This window comes from Epinephelus fuscoguttatus, linkage group LG1, assembly GCF_011397635.1.
Source record: "Epinephelus fuscoguttatus linkage group LG1, E.fuscoguttatus.final_Chr_v1".
NCBI classification, from domain to species: domain Eukaryota; kingdom Metazoa; phylum Chordata; class Actinopteri; order Perciformes; family Serranidae; genus Epinephelus; species Epinephelus fuscoguttatus.
In genome coordinates, this window is record NC_064752.1 from 46,221,915 (window position 1) to 46,242,783 (window position 20,869).

A 20,869-nucleotide genomic window follows, 5' to 3' on the forward strand; every position below is an offset into this window, starting at 1 on the left:
ACTGGATAGCAGTCGGAGATTTATTTAGTTCACGCTATTCTGAGAAGTGATGGCAAATAGACTACAATACAAAATGATCATTATCAACTTATTCAGGGAAAAATGAATATATATCAAATAATATGCAACACAAAATATAGATGCAATTTGTTTTAGAGTGTCACTTTATTTATTGACGAGTTCATATTCATGAAAAATAAATAAACGCATGTCTCTCTGTAAAAAGAAAAAAAAACTGTTGAGAGAAGTCCATTTTACTATTAGGTGGTTTGCGCATTCAGATTCTTTGTCCACTGAAATGGAATGAAAAAAATAGCACATAATCAAGTATCCTATTTTTATTATTTTATTTTTTTTTGATAATTATTTACGAGTGCATTTAGAGTAGAAATCCACTACTACAATATATTTTATTACTTTACTTTTTGAAACCTATTTGTGCTCTGAACGGGTTCAATTATCATGGACACGTTTAATTATGTCATTTGAAGACCGGAAGTACTTTTGCTGTATTTTCGCGGGCTTGACACTCGTGAAAGGAGACCAGAAGGTGATCGAAAGAAAGCAGGGATGCGGAGGAGAGGAAGACATTAAAGAGAGAGAGAGGGAGAAAGAGAGAGAGAGAGAGAGAGAGAGAGAGAGAGAGGCTGGCCCGTCCTTTAATGCGGCTCTACTAACATTTCACAGCGGAGAGGAGGAGCAGACAGGACGGTGAATCCAGAGAAGGAAGAGACAGAGACGGAGGAGAACAGTAACAAAGCTGTGTGAGACGCACCCGGGTCGCTTCTATCATCTGAATCACGGAGGTGGTCTCACCGACGTAGCGAGCAGCATCACCCCGCCTCCTGCGCATCATTCGCGGCTCCGCACCGCAGCTGCCCGGGGAGAAGACTATCCGCATCTTTGCAAGGTAAACAAACCCACACCTCTCACCAAACACCTCTATCGTTTCCCTCGTATTACTAATATTATTTCCCCTATCTTTATGCACAACATGCGCTAAAAAAAACCCATACCGGCAGATGCGGGTTTTCGGGATGCTGTTTAAAGCTGGTCTGCTGTTTCACCGATAGCCCCTACAGTGTGGAAGGGTATCCCGCTTCTTAGTATTTTTGACGCAATAGCACAAGTGTAGCTTGAACAGACACAGAGTAGCAACAGTTAACGTTATAAAACGTATTTCCCTCCATGTAAGGTGGTGAACGTTACGCCAAACTTCACATTTAATCTGGGAAATTCATGTATTCGGCAAACGTAGCTACGTCTCATAACATGACTTAGGACCTTTGGTGTACGTCACCCTTTCTTCGTCGACTTGTACATTTAATTTGGTTAGCGTTAAACTTCAACACCTTTATGTGTGTAGCCTATGTGTGGAGATAATGGACATGTATTTTACAGCTGAGTATGTCGCACACACTAAATGGACTGTTTCCACGTAGGGTTAAACCATGCTGTATTCTACATGTGTATTCTATGGTCACTGATAGTCAAAGCTGATCCCATGTTCTTACCTGTTTGGTTTGACATCCATACAAGCGACACGTTCATGTTTTTAAGATCTGTATGCATGCTGGGGGCATTTCAGGATACTGTGTTGTAGTTTGGCAAGGGAGGGTTTGTAGGCTGTAGACTCAGTTGGTGGCTCAGGTTTATTATTACGGCTTGTGCTGCGGCTTGTGCTGAAACTGAAGCAGTCTGAGCAGTGCTTTCCAAAAAGGGCCCCACGCAGGGGTCTTTGAGTGTGTCTCCAGAGGTCCTGTGCAGGAGGACCACAGCAAAATTACTAATAAGTTGTTTCAGTTGAGAGATAAGAATTAGAGGATGGGGGATTAGGGTGATAATTCAGCATTATCTATGCCTGAAAAAGATAAACATTTCATGAATGCTACATGTTACAGCACCTGAACATGTGCTTCTTACACACAAGCTATTTTTTTCAGCGTGATTTTGAATACTTAACATACCCTATCTGTACCGAGACTGTAATAATTATGACTATAATTATTCTGTACTGCCCACCTCATTAGTGACTAGTGTAATCACAAGACTCATGTTCTCAGTGACTGTTATTAACTGACTGTTAAAAACTCAGTGCTATCATCATAAACTCCACTCATATGAACTCTTAAGACTAATTGGGGCCTTAAATAAGTCTTATAAATAATGTCTGGAGTTCTGACAGATGAAAAGGTTTAGGTTAAATGAACAAGTCATCTTATCTTATTCAGTAATCACATCATGTGTTGGTACTGATGCTGTGGTAATGAAGGTAGCGCACTGTCTTCATCTAGGGTTACACTTTTCTCTCTCTCTACATATAGTGCACTGTACTATGCACTTTTAAAGGGATAGTTCAGTTTTTTTATGTGGGTTTGTATGGGGTACATAGTCAGTATATCACATACAGTAGATGTCAGTCAGCACACCCCCAGTTTGGAGAAACAGGCTGGAGTCTGATATGGAAGCTTAGCAATCTACTGCTGTGGAGGGGTCAGCAACAAAATGTATTTTAGTCACCTAAAAATGTATCACATAAAAATATCAATAACAGATTAAGCGTCTGCTATATTTAGAATATTTTCACTGCTTTTCAAACAGGAAAATGAAGACATTTTATTGTGTTCTTCAAAGCCAGACTCCACTGAGAAAAGCAGAGATTTAACATTGCTGTACACAGGAGCTGCTGCTGGTCTACCCCTGCTTTGAACAATTATTTTGTGTTATTGTGTGACACTGGTGTTTAAAAGGGTTTTTTCAGATTCAGCAAAGTCATACAATTATCCAAACTATCTAACTGAGTGAAGCAGCGGTAGACCAGCAGCTCCTGTGTCCAGCGAGCTAAAATGAAAAAATGTTTTTGTCAGTGGAGTCTGGTGGCTTTGATCAGAGCATTAATGGGGAACTGAAGCCTTTTATGGCTTTCCCATTTGAACTGCATGTCTGATGAAAAGGCAAAGTGGTGAAAATACTCCCAATGTAGCATACATTTAACATGATATTGATGTTTTTAGGTGGAATTTTTTTTAGGTAGCTAAAACACCTAACTGACCCCCTCCACAGCAGTATATTGATGAACTTTGCTTTCATACTCCAGCCTGTTACTCCAAACTGGGGGTGTGCCGACTGACATCTACTGTATGTAATACACTGACTATGGATAAGTAAGATAGTAAGATAAGATAGCCCCGCTTAAAAAAAAAATCCTAACTATCTCGTAGACTTTTAATATAATTATTGCATTGTACTAATTTTTAAAATACTGCTCTATTGGGCCTTACACTTTGATTCACTATTTTAATAGATTTGTGTTTCTATTCTGGCATTTGTAATTTGATCACTGGCAGGAAGATGCACTGTATTGACTTTAAAACAGACCATATTGTCACTATTATCTAGTATCAGTGGTGTGTTAAATGTTAAAGACTGCCGTAGGCTGTTGTGAAGAAACTGATTGGGCTCAAAGGAAAGTTGAGAGTTGTTTTTATGCATTTTTTTAATAGTTTTCATTTTTTTATTACACACTGTATAACCTCGTAGAAACCATTTCCTCATGAGTCAGTCATATTCACATTTCATTATTGCACCCACTCTATGCACAGTACATGCAACTAATATGAATTGAATGATTCATAGTTTAGATTTCAGTAAATAGATGAGGGAGACATCACATACTAATTTTGCCGTGGCTGACTTGTCAGAGACATGTCAGATCCTAGGAAGAAAAAAGTCAGTGCTTGTGAAACACTGTGCTCCTCGCTATGAAAAGCTGAGCAAAGATGCAAAGCTGGAGATGTGATGTTATACAGTGTTGGTCACACTATAGAATGATTTATAGCTTGTGTGTAGTGAATAACACATGTAATTCTTAAATCTTACAATTAGATTATTTTCCCATACCATTCAGCCCTAAATAAACTAGAGAAAATACATCTTCTAAAAACTCCAGAGCTGTCTTGTTTGCCTGTTTAATGTTATGTTCATGCCATTAAAATCACATATTGAGATGAGAAGTGTGTAAATACAGTATTATATCTGCTCTTGTTTTGCCACTGAAATAAGAGTATTCCTTGTTCTGTTATGGCCCCGATGAGTTTGTCTGCACATAAAGACCTTTATTGCCTTTAGATAGTCGAACAACATGTAATCTGATTTCAGACTGGCACTCATATAGTTATTTCTTCATGTGTAATTAACTAGTATAAAGACCAGAGGGGGTGAATAACAGCACAGTGCAGAGAGGTTCAACACACTCAGCTTAAGTTACAGCGACTGGCATCAGGTGTTAACAATTTAGGCAGTGCGCAGAAGGTGAAAGCAGTTGTGGTTGCCAATTTTTTTGGAGGCCCATTGTCTTGAGATCATGATTAGGTGAACAGAGTTATTTCATTGCACTAAATGGTGGCCATAATGTAAATATGTGTAGACCTAAATTCTTCCCCTAAATTTTTCCTTGTTCTCTTCTTTTTCTATCAAGGCTGAGAAATGACTTTAATCCATTTGTGAAGATTATGATTTACATAAGTTTTCACATAATGCTGACAGTTATCTATTCAATTAGCTAATTATGTTGATGATGTTTTTTATCCACTGCAACCCTATGTCCTCATATGAGGACATGACATTTTGGGTTTGTGCACCTTTTACTTCATTCTGCTTAACTTAGACCTGCTGTCCTTGTTGTGGATACTTTTATGCCCCAACTAGTGGTAGCAAGACCACAATACACTAATGCATGTAAAAACATGATGGTAGCCATCTCTGCCAGGTCACTTTACAGCTGATCCTGACACAAAAGTGGACGAGGTCCAAAACCTGATCACATTTTATTGTTGAAACTTGTTTATTTATGATTAATAAAGTTTATAGTTTGATATAACATGTGACCAATTTTCAGCAATAGTAACAAGCTAAGACCCTGTTAATTTAAAGTACTCGTTTGAGGACACTGGGACTTCATTATTGTATTATTGCAGCAGTTCACACAGGCTAATTGGTGACGGACTGTTCCTATAGACAGAAACGACATCCCTAGCTTGGAGTATGGAGCATGGAAAATTCATACAGAGTTACAAAATGAACAAATCATAAGGCTTTTAGAAATGTTATATTTACAGTTTTGTTGTGCACAACCATGTTCAGTCATTGGAATAAATTGATTTGAACAGTTTTAGATTTGAACAGTGACCCCTAACCCTAAGGGCTCTAGTTTCACAGACCGGGCGAGGCGGGGGCACAGCGTACCTGCTCTTCGCCAACTGGGTGTGGCCAGGCGGATTTTGCAAGTTTGGCACACCGAGCTCGCTGGCGCAGCTACTCGTCTGTCCCACCTCTGTCCCTTCTACCTGTGCAAGTCGGAAAGAGGGAGGAGAGAAGGCGTGGAGTGGGTTTTACACACATCACACCAATCAAATGAGCCCCTCTCCTCGCCCTTAAATGCGCCGCGCGAAGGCGTAATGAGAGTTTACTCAATTCGCCATGGCAGAAGAGAGCAGCAGCGTCAAACAGCCAAACTTCTCCCAGGAGGAAACTGATGTTTTGGTCCAGGAGGTCCAAGCTCGCAGTGTCCAAATATACGGAACTGCGAGCAGACCTCCACGGGCTGATGATGCAAAGGTAGCCTGGGAGGAGGTCACCACAATTGTAAATCAATGATGCATTTCTATTGTGCGCGCGCTCTCTCTTACTCTCTCGCAGTCTCACTCTGTTTCTTTTCTTTTGGCTTTTCTAAGATGACAGATGCTGAATATATACTCCCTATCTGATGCTGTGGCTGTTTGTGGTTGGCTGAGAGGGATGTGAACTCATTATTTTGCAGCTGTGTTAATCAAATCAGGTTCGGTTTCCATTACGCATGCCAAACATGCCAAACGGTGCCAATCCACTTTGATCTGACATCAGATGTGACGGGACAGTCAATATAGAGATACATTTATGTGCTGATTGCAGATAGCTGCATTGAATTGTGGTTTTGTGGCTATTTATTACATTGTTAATGTGCCTGACATTCTGGAAACCTGCCTGTGAGGTTTTGGTGACGTGTGCGCACTGTCCGCCGGTCAGCCAAACTTCGGCTTACACCAGCTGCGCTCCGCCTGCACTGACAGTACACGTGGTTTCAGCTGGCGAGCTTTTAGCGCACCTTCGGTGAAGCCTTTTGGCACGAAACTGTCACTGCGCCAAGCTGGATCTGTCGACACCTTTTTCAAAAACTACTTAAAGTTCAAAGACAATGCTTAGTTGTTTTTTTTATGCCTATATCAGATCCTACTAATCCCAAATCACTAGGAGAAATTAAATATGAAAAATCAAACAAAAGCTCAGGTCTCAGGAGGTTAAAGCCATGTGTGGCCTAAAAGAGCACCAGTGGGTGTAGTAGGGGACACCAGAACCGCTTTTGTTTTCCCACATTATTCATTGATTTTTGAGAATAAAAACTTTTTGTAATAATATTGGCTTGTAATTGCTTCTGAACATAAAAACTTAACATTAACAGTTTAATAAGGGTTTGTTAAATTGATTTATTAACGAGCTGTGACCAAGATATGTACTGAGTGTGAGCATTTTTTTTAATGAAAAAACATACTTGTCAATGCTCTCTGGTGGACAAACTATGTAATGGCGACACTGCCTTTACATTACCTAAGAATATCTACATATTCATGTATATGCAGATACTGAAAGATCTGTAAGAAGCTGTAATTGGCTCATAACAATGTCTGTGTGCCGGTCAGTATAGAACATTGAGCTTAGGAAGGTTAATATAAGCATGATTTGATATCTTGAGATTATGATGCAATTAAGTTGTGATAGCCAATAGCTTGTTCTTAAGACTTAAAAAGATAGTTAGGCTCAGTTATGACCTCAAGATAACAGGCTTAAAACAGGTATATGAGCAACCACAGTAGTCTCGCCACCAGACAATCAGAGATCTCCGCCTTCTGATAGTCTGGGGACACTCCTTTCTAAAGTGTGTTTAACACACCGGCGAAAACGGCCGGCAACAAAGCAACGCCTTTTGCATTTTTGAAAAGGACACGCCTTCTCAGAAATGTGTGCTCCCCCTTTTCTCGTCCGCAAGGGAACAAACACACAGAGAGCTTGAAAATGGATGCCGAGAGATTTAACTCTGTTTTATCAAACGTGTGCTCATCCGTGAAGAAAATATTTTTTCCAGCGGATGTCTTAGTTACAACACGATTGAGCTAACTGGAGTAGTTTCATGTCATATCCGACAACGGGAGGCTTTTAACAGATGACGTCCTGATGTTAGCTTTGCTGCTAGTGTTAGCTGTCCCTGTCAGCTGCAGCCACTGATGCTTTCTAGACATCGTGATTTCCCAAAACTGAATAAATACCACACGTAGCAACACAAAACTGCTTTGCTAGCTCAATCATGTTGTAACTAAGATATCCGCTGGAAAAGATATTTTTTTCACAGACCGTTTAATGAGTTATTACCTATTACAGACACTGCTAACGGCTAACAGGACTAACAGCTAACGGTTAGCCCAGCTAAAGTAAACATGCACACAGAAATAGTAATGTTTGTTCAATCATTGTGTTTATAGACTTTACAAACATCGGATTAGTCTAAACGGTGATACAGTGATGTGAAAAAAATGTTATACATATATATATATATATATATATATATAGCTAAAAGCTTTGCTGGTTTTCTACCCGGAATCATTTGTAAACAACAAGGCGATTCCCTCTATAGTCCAGCCGGATGGATGAGCCATGGCCTTGTAAAGGATTATGTTTGTTTCTTTTAGTTGGCGAGAATGTGTCGCTGCAAACGCGACAAACATCCACTAACTTTGATGCCGTTTTCTGCGAGCACGGCTGAGCCATTTTGTACCGCTACACGTGTTTCTAGTCGGACTATGTTTACAAGCACAAGAGTTCAGCGAGCCACCGAAGGACCGCCCTGCAGATTTACTATTGGCTCTAAAACGTAGGGAGTTTTTTTTAAACTCTGAAATTGTATCCGCCCATCTAAACAAAAAATCAGGGAGAAAGTCATCAGTTTTTATTTAAGCAAAGCGTCTAAAGACTGACTTGTGAGTCTACAACCACAGTGGCTCTCAGCTTCTGCCAGAGTGCTATCTGCTTCATCTGTCTGTAATTCCCTCAGTCCCCCACTCTTACATCTATATTGTTTGCTAGTCTGCAGCTCCACTTCTCCATATCAAGGCTGCTATCGATCCACCAGTTGAACAGCCCAGACTCCATCTGTGGTTCATATGACATGCTTTGAGCTGCAGTGGAACAGTAAAGCCTTTACTCGAACCTCTCTCTCATAGAAGATTCATGTCAGTGTGCCCAGCTTGCTCAACAGCTCTTTGTGTTCTAATAAGGGGTGAGACCAGGGAGGTCAATCCCTCCATCTCAGAAAGATATGAGCCACAGCACCCTGTCATGACTGCTGAACCTTTGTACTGCTGCAAAGTGTCAGATAGATGTGGAGATACCAAGCTGGCAGGAAGGAGGATTCTTTGTACATCTGGAAAGGAAGGGCATCTGCTAGAATTTTAAATTCCTCAGTCAAATTTATTATTATTATTTTTTTTTTGCATTTGACATTTATGCTTCAGTACCACACATACAGCATTCAGAAAGCATGAGACACATGAACAGCTTTTGGCTGGGTACTTTAGTGACCACTGTGGTGCATTGAGGCCAAATATAGCTGACTATAGATCATTGAGAACTTGACAAACATTCTAAATGGGTCCTGCTGTATTTCCTTTAGAAATATTTTGCAGTGTATATGAATGACATCAGCTGACAGGAAATAAACTTGGACCCAAAAGGTTACCCAGCAATGTTATTCCAGCTAAACTGTCTGTAACTTCAAATTCAAATATTTTCAACTGCTAATACAATAATACAATGCATCAATGCATACAATACATCTCCTGAAACTCATGTAGGCAGTGATGAATTCAGACATGTCGGTATGCTGCCTGTACAGCTCAGTGTAGAGCAGCACATCTTTTTTCTTTGGTTTGTATTGTGCTGATGTATTTGTGTTTTTTAAGATTTTTTAAAAATATTCTCAAGTCTGTTCCTATGTCTGTCTCAGATTTTAGCCACTTGAGGGGCTAACCAACATGTTCAGGGAGGACAATGTGAAGTTCCTAGTCAGTCTCCAACTTAGGTCCAGACTGAAATATCTCCACACCAACTGGATGAATTGCAACAAAAATTTAAACAGACATTTGTGGTCCTAGAGGCTTGATCCTTTTCATCTACAGTGTAGTGCCACCAGCAGTTTTAATGCCTCTGTGCTGGTGATAGGCATGGCAGGAGTCATTATATTTTTGGGTTGTCCATCTGTCCTATTTTCCTGAACTTGATCGCTCAAGAATGCCTTTAAGGAATTTCTTCAAATTTGGCACGAATGTCCAATTAACGATGAAATAATTTGAATTTAGTGGTCAGAGGTCAAAGGTCAAAGTTGATGTCTCAACCTGATGTTGTCTCATTCTCGTGAACACAATATCTCAAGAGGGAATAGATGTAAACTGTAACTGTGTGTGTGACCACTTTGTGGAGGCATACAACTGCATCTACATACAACATTCTAGTTACTTATACAGTAATATACCTCCACAATATACCTCCAGAGGGTGGGTTGTGTTAAAATTCAGTTCAGACATTCCTGCTCCCCACATGTTTAATTGTAATAATGTTGGTGATGCACTGCAAGTGCCATCAGCAGGTCAAAGTTTATATTTATACACATGCAATACACACAAAACTAGTGATATTCTTATCAGACTGTACTCCATTCACAGTTTTTTTTTACCAGTTTTGTGCATGTGTAACATTGTTAACTGTGTTGGTGCTTTGAGACCTGAATGATCACACTTTCTTACTGATAAAGGCTTATACCCATGTTTTACTGATATAACATTGGGGTTGTTGAATATTCAGAAAATACCCTTTAAATAATCTCCTTAAAAATCTGACCGTCACTGTGTCAGTGTGGAGTGTGAATTTAAAAAACGAACATTATCATAGGATACTTGTCTTTGTCTGCTCAGCTTTTTGATTTGATGAATATTTGATTGGCTGGTTGCTTGAAAGCTTTATCTCCTGTGTCTCTCTTTCTGTCTGTCTGTCTCTCTCTCTCTCTCTCTCTCTCTCTCTCTCTCTCTCACACACACACACACACACACACACACACACACACACTGTCTTGTCTACATCTTTTAAATACATATACATATATATGTATATATAAATCACCCTCTTGCCCTGGTACATTTACTGCCTGTTTGAACTCTTAACATTTGCAATAAACAGCTGCATGCTGGGCTTCAGCCAGAAACAACAGCTTGCTGGAATACAGAGCCCCAAAATGCTCATTAGACAAGGCTGAGTTTGGTGTGTGGTCATTTCTCATCTCGCCTCTTCCTGTCCGACTTCATGTACACACCCACGCACATAGAAACAAAGAACATTAACACACTGGAATGAATTCACAGACACAAACTTGCACAAAGACGTGACGATAATGTCACAGAAATGTATCTTCACCGAAATATGGAAGCAAAACTTTGTCTGAGGCAGGTCATTAAACAACCATACTGCCTATTCAACAACATGCCCATCGTTCCTTAAATCCTACTGGTGCAGAACACACTCTGCTGATTAGAATATAGTGGCTCAAATTCTTGACCAAAATAAAAGTGGCAAACCCCCAAACAAACAGTTATATATTTTATTTTTCTCATCTAGAACAGAAGAAACTTTGAGTAAGGTTGGCTACAGTCAGGGTGATAAATGACCTGCTGTTTTACTCACATTTTTTGGACCACTCTGGGCTAAGCATAGTGCTCCCAGTCAGTGCACAGCAGGTCACAAACACTTAGCACTTAGACTTTACATGCACAAATCAATACTGCCCAGGCGAGGGTCATTCCTCTGTAATCTACTGCCATCATCACCTGATTGGAGCAGAATGAGGTTCACAGATGGGAACCATCACACTGTTTGTCAAACACTTTGTCAGTTTAAATTATAGATGTGTGTGTGTGTGTGTGTGTGTGTGTGTGTGTGTTTATCTAGGAGTGAGTGGGGATGCGGTGTGTACAGGTGGTTTGTTCATATTTTTGCATATTAAACATGTCAGTTTAGAAAAGTATATGAACACTCTGTCATGCAGGTGTGTGTGTGTGTGTGTGTGTGTGTGTTTCTCAGTGTCTGGGATGACTTGCTAGAAGGCTTCTGGTGTCTGGGAAGTGTTGAGGCCGTAGATAGAAGTCTTCAAACAGCCTGAGTCCAAATTAAAACTCAGTGAAGCGCTTTGCAGGAGAACATGCTGCAGACTGCTAATAGCAGGACAGTACCAGGGAGCTATCGCACTGATAATGTTAGGTAAGCTAGCATTGCACAGCTAACCCACTGAGAATACAAGGCTTGACTTACAAGTGTGGCACTGTTAATACAAGTGTAGTACCATCCTGCTCACCATAGATAACTGGAGGTTAAAGATAAGTCCAGGCAGCTGATCTGTGACCATTTTCAGCCGTGGCTTTGCATGGAGTTTACCAGTTGCAAAAAAACAAAACAAACAAACAAACCACAAAAAAATACTAATATGCCCCTTAGCTTCAGTCTTAGTGTTCACTGCCAAAAATTAACCCGCCACTGCTTCCATTATATCAGTAAATTCTTCACCACAACTAAAGAGAGAACAGGCCTTAATTTGAAAGAGACTCACATTAGAGTCAGCCGGCCTGCACAGATGTTTCACACTAAAAGCCCTCCAGCAGCTAAAAAGGCATAATCAATGTGAAAAGTGTTGAGTTTCATTGACAGTTGCTTAACTCCACTGAAGTGAAAACAGTGTGTCTGTTACAAAGAGTCACTCAGAGCAGCAGGATGGTGTTCTGATGGAATGAGTGCAATAAAAATGTTCATTATGCTCAGCTATCAGCCAACAGGTAATTTCACCACCATTATTTTCTGTTAGCATCCAGCCTTTATTCGGTCATGGCAGCCATGCTCACAGCCCTTATTTGAATACCAGCTGTTAATTTGAGAGTTAAAACGGTACAGTATAATGGTAATTCACTTACACAATTTTCACTGAAAACATTAAATTTTATACAATAACCCTTTACCTAAGTTTGATGGAGGGTTACTTGTGTGAGTTGTTCTGTGGAGATCCAAATTAAATAAATAAGTAATAGGCATTGTTAAACATGTATTAGGCCAAAAATATTGTCCATGGGACAGATATAAAGCCCTGGCAGCCCTGCACTCAAATGATCAAATTCTTCTTCATATTTATCACAGACTGATATTTACGGCAGAAGGGAAACATATCTGCCAGTTGTGATTGGTTGTTCTTCCTCACATGACATGCAGCCCGTGCTGCTGCATTCCAAAAGTTGAGCTCTGTATATCTCAGGTTGCAGCCATTGCACCCTAAAAAATAGGCGCTCAGGAACAGGTGCGCGCCATGACGTTGTCGCTCTGGTGTGTGAACACTCCTGCTGCGCGTCTGTATTGAAAACAATTAATTTGATGGTGCAAAACATACGACATGTGCACGGCTCCAAAGCCACTGTAAGCTATTGTATTGAGTTTCCTTGTAGCATAATGCTCTGAGTTAATTTGAGTTCCCTCTAGTTAACAGTTACTTAGTATATATTTCTAAAGCTTTTATTGTGAAATATGAGAACAGAAGGAGTGGATGTGCTGCCTTTGTCAAGATTTAAAGGAGTAATAAAGGTAGCTGTCTTGGTTTGGACTCTGAGCCTCCACGTTGTTGTTCTGCATAACATGATTGGTTACCGTTATTCATGGTGTGAAAGCCCAGAAAAATCAACCTTGTTTCGAAAAGAAAAAAAAAGCTTTTTCACCGCATAACACTCATGTTCTGTATGAAAGTGCTGTATGTTTGTTTATCTAAAGCAGCAGCCTGTAGTAATGCTGCCTTCAAATGTGGTCATGTTTGCTGTGTTCACAAGAAGAGTCCATATGAACACCGCTTCCTTATGTGATATTTGCAACCTCGTCAGGTGTCAACAGAGGGTTGACTGTGTTTGTGCTCTGTTCTGATCTTGAGCATCTTTGGCTACAATCATTTGAACTTATTAATAACAAAGTATGTAGCTCTCTAAAGCATCCCTCTGAGCATTTTATTAATTTTATGTATAACCAAGCTGGCGAACATACAGAGTTACAGAACTTTGGCTTTTAGAAACTAAGCCTGTTGCTCACATTGATACATCCTCCTTGAAATTCAAAAGCCCACAAACAGATTGTACCCGTAACCAAGGAAAAAGTTAATAAGGCTGGACTTATTATTTGTTTCTGTCTGTTACTGTTTGGGGATATTCATCTAGCCTGGGGCCTTCACTGACAACACACAATCAAATCAAAGGGAGCAAGGAGCTGCTCAGAGGAATGCAACACCATTAGTAAATAGGTATGTGGGGAAATCACAAGTGGTGTAAGGTTTAAAGTGCATCTCTAAAGGTAGTAGTGGAGATGTTCTGGGCCAGGCACCTCATGCATTAAGTAACATTTCAAGAAAATATTCCACCTTATAAGTTGCTAGCAGTCGGCCCAGTGAATTAAGTTATTTTTCTCTCAGTCTACAGCTGCTGTAAGAGGCAGCAAAACATCCTGACATTTTATAGTTATAGTTTACTAATGTGTGTAAAACTCTCCACGATATGAACAATGGTTACATGAGCTTAAAAACCAACCACAACTCAGCACTGAGCAAGAATGATGGTTCTCTATTGACCAATCAACAGACTGCAGTGTTTCTAGGTCTACCTTTTAGAGCCAGATGGTACCATCCACAATTAAGTCCATCCACATTTGAAACAGAAAAAACGCGTACCAAATTGAACTGAATCGCACTGGAATTCTTGGTGGAAACAGGGATTTAGGCTCAAAGGCTGGTTCCCTCTCCCTTTGCAAGGTTACAGTGGCCAAAGTGGGCACCATGCTCAAGTATATTGCATACTTTTTTTTAATAGTTTAAGTCATAAATCCCCTTATTTCTATCTGGACATTTCAGAAGCTTTGAAAATATAGCTAAGAGTGATTCGTTGGGCCATAAGCTGAAGATAAAGCTGCTTTAGACATGTGCTGTCTATTTTTACTTGGATGCTAAGTTTCCTGCAATATTCATCAAAATGAAGCATCAGTTATTAAGGTTTAAACTAAATGTGCAGTGCAAAGTGGATGTAAACATGTCCTATTTACATAAACCTTACGAGGCTGAGAGAGCTGGATAAGGTAGAAGGAATATTCTTGACATAGCACTGATATTAATATAAACAAATAATCCTCTTTACTTCGCCTGCACTTTGGCTAAGACCTAATTTGACATTGTATCCTGAAAACTCCTTCTATCACTTCTAAGTGATGACGGAACTTAACTGGCTGAATTTCACAGGCTGTATTCACAAAACACAGTCAGTGGTCCTCAAACTTTTTACACCATTTACCATCTTATAAACATACATTTAAAAACAATAGTGTAGGCCTAACTATTTAGCTGTGGGCAGTTCATGCAGGAGGCGGGTTTGTTCCTTAGAGGATTATTTATTATTGACTGTTTTTAGTGGCAGCCATACTATACAAAGGGATAGCATTAGAAGTGGCACATAAACTCTTCCACACAACTCGCATAAACCCCAAGAGCCAGCTCCTACAAATATCTAGGCACTGTGTTTGACAACCAGCTTAAATGGGATGTTAACACTGAAGCTCTGGTCAAACATGGACAGCAGAGGATTCATCTCCTTCGAATGTTAAATTCTTTTTCTGTCAGTCCAGTGATTCTTTGTCGTTTTTATCAGTCCTTCATTGAAAGCCTTTTGACTTATTCTTTTATCTGTTGGTTCAACAACCTGTCACTCAGGGACAAGAATAGCCTGAACAGAGTTGTGAAAATTTGTTCCAAGATTATTGGACTTAAGCAGAGAGACCTAAGTTCTCTATGGGAGCAACAGGTTCTGAGGAAGTCACACAGCATTGTAAGTACTTCTGGGCATGTTTTAGCAAGTGAATTTTCACTATTGCCTTTAGGGCGTTGTTATGCCCAACCTGCTTGTGAGGGTAATCGTTTTTCCAAGTCTTTCATCCCCTCTGCTGTCCGATTGTTAAACACATCCTTATGAATTGTATTGTGTGTATTGTGCATTGGGTACTGTGTACCTCTATGTATTTTTATCATCCAGTGCCGGTATTAATTATTTTAAATGAACATATTTATTGGTGTTTTTCTTCACATTTTAATGTAATTCATCATGGCGACTAACAGAATTTGCACACAGCTGTCAATTTTCTTTCTATGTTCTATGTGTTGTGTGTGTGTGTGTTGTTGTGCGAGCTGTCAAATGAAATTGCCCTTTAGGGGATTAATAAAGTTGTCTTGAATCTTGAATCTTGAATCTGTTGAGACTTCACTGCCACTGCTTTAGTAGCCACTGGAACATGTACTCGGTTGATTGTCATCTATTTCAGTTTCAACAGGGCTGCTTGAAATATTTCCTAATAGTTCCCCCTTGGAACCACATTTGCAGCGTTATTCCTCCCGCATACTATCTTGTGATCACAGTTTAGCTCTTGACTAAACATGGACGTACTGTCTGCTCGCTACATTCATTAACTTGACTACGTAGCAGGCTGATGTCAAAAACAAAACATTACAGGAAAGGCAAAGAGATTACATTTCACGGATCTCATGGTTTAAGTAGTTTCTTTTGAAATGTTGTATTTTGATAGCATAATATATATTTCCAATAAATTATCAAATATTTTGAGATTTCTCTGATTTCTCTGTGTATTACTAGTAGGAGCTGATGTATCACTGTAGTTTGGTTACCATTGACTTAAGCAAATTAATGTAATTATGTATACCTGGAAGCTGCATTTGTGTTTCCTAGGATGGCGAAGGTGTGACCTGCCCTTGTCTCTCTGTGATTGACCAGTACTTGTTACCTGTGTTGGTTGGATTGGTTACATTTATGCAAAAGAAGTGAGATAGGTTAGGTTAGGGTTACCCCCCCTCTAGTTGCATTGGTGTGAACTGGCAGGTTTTTAGAACGTTTCAGAGCGGTGCATTGCAAGTAGTTAATTGTTTCAGCTCATCTTGTCGTGACTCTTTGGTCTGAAGTAGGCTTAATGCAGAGTAGGGCAAGTCATGCCTTCGCTAACTTAGGAAACACAATTTTGCTGCCTAGAAAGGTACCTGGAAGCTATGAAATATTCACTGCAGACCAACAACGAAGTAAAAAAGCCTCTGTCAACTTTGTTATAGTATCATCTCTGGAATGGAAAGCATTAAAATCCCGACCAATGAACTTGAACTGGAATTTGGACTTTGAAGTCGATACCAATATCAGTATTTTAGAGCTCTGCTATATATCAACCGATATTCAGCTTTTTAACAAAACATAACGCCAGCTTTTATTTGGTTACTTTGACCAAGTACTGAATAGGACAGTTGTCAGTTAGAAAATAAGCATCAGTTCTCCATGGTGGACAAGCTATGTAAAAGTGACATTTCTCTACTGAACTCAAAACAAATACACTGATATTAATTTATCAGTGATAAGCTAAAATGGGATGCTGAGCTAATATCGGCCAAGCTGATGTATCATTTAGATTTCAGGTTTAACAACATAAGCTGGGAGAGTTGAAGATAAAGTTGAATATGAGGAAAATACCCTATTTTACAGTGAGTTACATTTCACAATTTCTGCTAGAACGGTGAAATAAATCTGTATTGAGCATTGCAATATACGGTAAACTCAAGGTTATCAAGCATTTACTGAAATCAAAGCATTTTCTGAGTACAGTTTTAGAATCCTGACACATAAAGGCTGGTTTTGTGTCTCAGTTTACCACAGGGTAAGGGTAATATGAGCGTAGGTATGGAACAAGTTCAGTCCTAGGGCATAAAATAATTTAAATGTCCATTTTTAGCCTTTTCAGTCCTTTTTTTAAAGTCAGAGTAGCATGTCAGCACAGAGTGTCTGTCTCTACAGTCTGAACTCTTCTGAGAATCACAACATGATACTTCATCTTGTGGGGAAAATGTATTTCCAGCAACAGTACAGCTCGGCTCAGTGCTGTCAACTCAGTGCCTGTATGTCGGCATGTCTCTTTCATAAAACGTTCACTTGTCCTTCATTGATTTTTTTATGTCTTTGAACTTTATATCTCTTTAGTATGATGCGGCCTATCTTTAATTCCCTTGCTGCTGATGAAACGTCTTGTCTGACATTTCCTCCTCTTCTTTTTCTTGTGTTTTCTAATACCTATTCAGTGATTGCTGATTTTCCTGAGAGCTGGAAAATGTACTCTTGCTGACAAAAACTTTCACCTACTGCTTGTAAAGACATTGTTAATAAACTTTTAAAAAGCTTTTAAAAAAAGCTGCTATAAAGCTTATAAGCTCTTACTAAATTATTTTTCTGCTATTTTAAAACTGCAGTCACAGTTTTCACAGTAAAGGACATTTAAAAACAATATAATGGTTTGCTGAACATTTGAGGGTTTTTTTTTTGTTAAATTTACACACTTTCCCATGGTGATAAAGAGTTATGCTCTGCCTCTCTAGTCTGCTCCAACAAAGACACAAAGACACGCAAAACTAGAGAAAGGGCACTCAGGCATCATGTGTTATATTAAGACATATACATCTTACTATATAATGACGAAACCTCTGTCTGTGTATCTGTTCTATGTTTTTCTCCTCACTGACTTGGTCAATCCTTATGAAATTTGGCACAGTGGTAGAGGGTCATGGGAGGTTGGTCAAAGGGGGGCGCTATAGCAACCGATTGAAATTGCAAACTTTGAATGGGCATATCTCATGCCCCGTATGTCATAGAGACGTGAAATTTTGCATAGAGATGCCTCTCCTCATGAGGAACAAATCTGTTTCAAGAACCCATAACTTTCAGTTATATAGATTTTCCGCCATTTTGAATTTTTTGAAAAACACTTAAAATGGATCTCTTCCTACGAAGTTTGACCGATCTGCATGAAACCCGGTGAACATAATCTAGGGACCAATATCTAAAGTTCCCTCTTGGCAAAAGTTGGAAAACTTACTAAAACTGAGCTTCTATAAGGCAATGAATATTGCGGAGGGTGTGGCTCATCACATAAAGGTTTATAACATCTCAAGGGTTTCACCGATCACCACGCAACTTTGTAGGCATATGACCACACATAATCTGAGGGGACCCCTCCATTATTGACCCCATCAAACAAAATGGGGGCGCTAGAGAGCTAATTTCTTGTCTAGTCATATCGATTTTTACTAAACTTGGTAGATATGTAGAACAGGAAGCCTCAAGGTGACTGGAGAAATTTATGTCTAATTGGCAACTGGGTGGCGCTATGACAACAGAAAAATGCTTAAAAATGGCTAAAATGCAACAGAACGCTGTGGCTCCCCCTGTGGCCGAATGTTGTTGTTTTTTTTCTAATTTTTGGTATGACTAAGTCATGGTATGGTATGCTGTACATAATCACAGAAACTGTCAGTGTGTCATTCTGTTAGTCACACGTTTTTCTACTCACTGACGTGGTCAATCTATGTGAAACTGCACATAGGCATTGAGGATTAGCATAGGTACAAGGGGACAAAGCTACCAATGGGTATGGACTAGTATATATAGTTATGAGTTACAGTTTGGTGTTTTAAAGCCAGTGTGACCTTTGCTCTGTCTCATTTTTTGAACATGATATCTCAAGAGCACTGTTAGGGAATTTTTGAAAGTTGGCACAAACATTCACTTGGACTGAACTAACGAACTGTTCAGAATTTAGTGGTCAAAGGTCACTGTGACCTCACAAACATGTTTTTGGCCATAACTCAATAATTCATACGCTAATTATGACAAAATTTCACACGTCTAAAAGGATATAATGATGAAATGATGGCAGTTTGTGTGAAAAAGGTCAAAGGTCAGCTTCACTGTGACATCATAATGTTCTGCATATTTTCTGGCCATTACTCAGTGTCATATCTCAGGAACAGAAGGGGAGGTATTTGGTCAGATACTAAATTGGTGACACTATTTTTGGGTGTCCACCTTGAAACTGTGCTTATTGTATAGACCCTCTGTGCTGCCAAGAGGAAGATGTGTGTGAAACATTCATGTTTTCACAGACATGGATGTAAACTGTAACTGCAACTTGACAGGTTTATGGAGGCATACAACCGCAAGGCAGTAATATTGGTTAATAACTAAAACACAAAATTGCCACAAACCTTTGATCCATGTTATTCATAACTGGTCTTTGAAATGTATTAATTTTGTCTGTAGGCTACAGCACAACAAAGTAGGAAATAATAACAAATAGAATTCAAACAGACAAAAAAAAAACAAAAACAAACCAATAAGGATATGGCCTGTTTACTTACTTATGGTAGAAGCACAAATATCAAGTAAAAATGACTTAAACAACAAAATCTTTAAGTCTGCAGAGTTGGGCAGACAAAACACTCTGCTTCTGAAATGCTCCTGCTGTGCTATTCCCTGTCTTCCTTATAGTCAAGATTGCAGCAAAGATGACAAAAATGGAAATGTATTCATCTTGCATCGTGCCTAACTTTAGTGGATCATAACATATCGTATATGGAATTATTCTGCAGATGCTGTGGTTCAAAATAAGACCAAACTTTTCTATAGATTTCAGTTTTAAGCCACAACAAAGGCCAACATGTGACCTGCAACAGAAATTAGGGCTTGTTGTTTTTAGCCAAGCAGATTCGGTTGACAGGGTTGAAGAGTGAGTAGTTAATACCACTATAAAACAGTGAAACAGTTATTTCAGTAATTGTGAATCATTACAACCAAGACAGATCCTTGAGCATACAGTAATAAATGTGCTGACAAATTTAAGCTAAGTAGTCCAGTAGTTTGTGAGACTGGCTGCAGACAGATACACACACTAACACACAACCAAACGCATGATTCCCTCCAGGTGTAAGCCAGGAAGCACCTTCTTCTGTCAGGCAGAACAGGTAACACATAGTTTCAAACAAAGACTGGGACTAGTTAGTTACCCACAGGTTTATAGTTACAAAATTACTACAGTGCTTGTAAACATGTAACCTGGTTAAGTAAATGCTCTGTAGAGCTGGTATGAGTATCACAGCACAGACTCACCCTGTGTTAATCTAATATTTGATAAGGCCCAATATGTGTCTGGTTATAGCTAGATGCAGTTAATTTACATAATGGACCTGCATTAGCTACTATTTGCCACAAGTAAATTTTTAAAAATGTGATCACATGATTCATTTTGCACATGGTTTCATATAAACAAGGGGAGCATCATAAGATTCTTAGCATTTGCTGTTTGTGGAATTACACACACAGCATGACTGTTTCACTGAGTGCAAATATTGTCTGACCTGAAATCTTTAATAACTCCACTTTATGTAAATATAGCCGCCTACACTGCAGGAACCAGGCAGTGAGCCATTCCACACAGGCACTGAGCTAGATTGAAGCAAAACAGCACAGTAGTGTGTGCAAGTTTTCAGTAACCACCTCTACAGTTTGAACAGTGGACAGTAGGGCTGTCAAAATTGCTCAAAAATGACATTTGAATATTCCTTCTAAAAATAACTCACAGGTTCGAACCATTCGAATTCTTTTTTTTTCGCATTATGTCCACAAGAAGGAAAACTAATACAAGGAAACATAGTTGTATATGTATTAATACAAGGAAACATAACAACTTGTAGGTATTTTTATTTCAATATAAACGTCTTTGAAAACATTTCCATACCTACACATTAAAACACATAAAACAATTATCTATAACATTACGTTATAAACGACTGCAGACCTCT

General features: G+C 39.2%; 1 protein-coding gene across 1 annotated transcript in view; it reads left to right on the top strand.

The window, feature by feature from the left end:
• The first annotated feature begins 544 nt into the window (after positions 1-544).
• Positions 545-20,869, top strand: part of cntn2 (contactin 2) — a 103,138-nt gene continuing 82,813 nt past the window's right edge. The window contains exon 1 of the mRNA XM_049570821.1: positions 545-910. The gene's annotated coding sequence lies outside the window, so the exon portion shown is untranslated. The remainder of the gene's footprint in view (positions 911-20,869) is intronic.